This window comes from Psammomys obesus, unplaced genomic scaffold (assembly GCF_907164565.1).
Source record: "Psammomys obesus unplaced genomic scaffold, mPsaObe1.curated_primary_1811, whole genome shotgun sequence".
In the NCBI taxonomy this organism is placed as follows: domain Eukaryota; kingdom Metazoa; phylum Chordata; class Mammalia; order Rodentia; family Muridae; genus Psammomys; species Psammomys obesus.
The window spans coordinates 15135-16799 of NW_026595444.1; the positions used below are offsets into that span (position 1 = coordinate 15135).

The following is a 1665-nucleotide window of genomic DNA, read 5'->3' on the forward strand; positions in this document are numbered from 1 at the left end:
TACCTGCCAATGTTTAGCTGTGTTTAGTTGATGTTCAACAATTCCTCAGGGCATGTGAACCTCCACAGGGCTGGGTAAGACTTGTAGGGTAAGAAATCACCGTTCCAGCAAACCAAAGACAGGTGAAATAGCAGTATTTTTTTCTTTCTTTCTTTTTTTTTTTTTTTTTTCTTTAATTTGGTTATTTTTGAGACAGGGTTTTCCTGGGTAACCCTGGCTATCCTGGAACTCGCCTCATAGACCAGGCTGACCTCAAACTCAGAGACCCACCTGTCTCTGCCAAGTGCAGGGATTAAAGGGATGCTCTGCCACACCCAGCTGGCAGCATACATTTCTAAAAGAGGTAAAGTTAAGAAGTACCTGTAAGCTTAGTGACCAACTTAATACCAGAAGAGGTGAAAACAATGTCTTAAGTTACCTTCTGGAAAAATAAATGCAGACTAGACTTCTTGGCCTTTTGGCTAAGATCAAGTGGATTATCTGTTCTTATCAGTTAAGTTCGTGATGTGACCTCTGTCCAAGGACAAAAACTTAACACTGGACTTTGGAACAGAAAGATGGAATGGAGTGTGTACATTCCATTCATCAGTCTGGAAGTGTGATTTCTCCTGAAATGGTCCACACCCTCAGTGGACTGAAAAAGAACTAGGTTAACAAAGGATGCATAATATAACTTCCTACAACCAACTTAACAATGGTTAGGTTCAAAGGTCAGTAATGTGAAGTTGTGAGCATCTACCCCCTAGTTCCTAGATCCTATCCCCATTAAACAATTTTCTTCACTATCTAACCAGCCTTGGGCCATTGCTATTTTATATTTTGTCTTAAAGGAGAAAACCTTTTAAAAAGAGAGGAAAAGGACTTTCAGTGATGAATACTTCACCCTTCATTTCCACAGAAGGTTTAAAAGAGATAGAAAGCAGAGATGTCATTATCATATGCAGCCTGTCACATGCTGAGTAAATGAGACTGAAACTTGGAACAGGCAGGTCCTCGGCTGGGAAGCCAGAAATGAATGTCAAGTCCTGTCTAGGAAGCAAGGGGAGGAGCAGTTCCGGAAGTCCTGGCCTGCCTCTGGGTATTAGAAGAGACACGGGCCAATAGCTAAATTAAGGTTGATATCAGATCCACAGTCTGGAGGCAAACAGGAGATACCAATCAGAAGACAAAGAAATGGAAAAAAGGATGGAGAAGGAAAAGTCAATGAGCACAGTTCTTATGTATACATCTGACTGTCACAGGTATGTTTTAATGGTCTATCAGGAACTTCCTGAGTCATGTGAGGATGGGCAGACATCATGATCTAGGTAGACTGAAGGAGGAAGCAGATGAACAACGAGGAAGCCGTTATATTCACCCTTGACCAGCTGGCACTGAGAACTGAGGCTCATAAATCTTTTTGTCTGATTTCATCAGTGTGAAGATATGACTTGGGAGGAGAGGAGGAGAGATTTTGAGACGCATGAAACACAACAGGATTTGTCAAGATTCCACCCACTTTCAGATGAGCCTGCTGGGGAAAGAAGGTACTTAAGGAAAACAAAGGGGAAACAATCCAAACCCCCAAGCTTTTAAACTTAAAATCATTAATTCCAATGTTTAGTCCATATCCACCCTTTCTTTTTATAAACGACCTTTGGCTGGTCCAATCTCCTGGACTTTGGC

The 1665-nt window shown here is 41.7% G+C and overlaps 1 non-coding gene across 1 annotated transcript; it reads left to right on the forward strand.

Moving 5' to 3' along the window:
- Positions 1–441: 441 nt before the first annotated feature.
- Positions 442–627, forward strand: LOC129685749 (U2 spliceosomal RNA). Its single transcript, XR_008721532.1, has one exon. It is a non-coding gene; the product is annotated as a U2 spliceosomal RNA (small nuclear RNA).
- Positions 628–1665: the final 1038 nt, after the last annotated feature.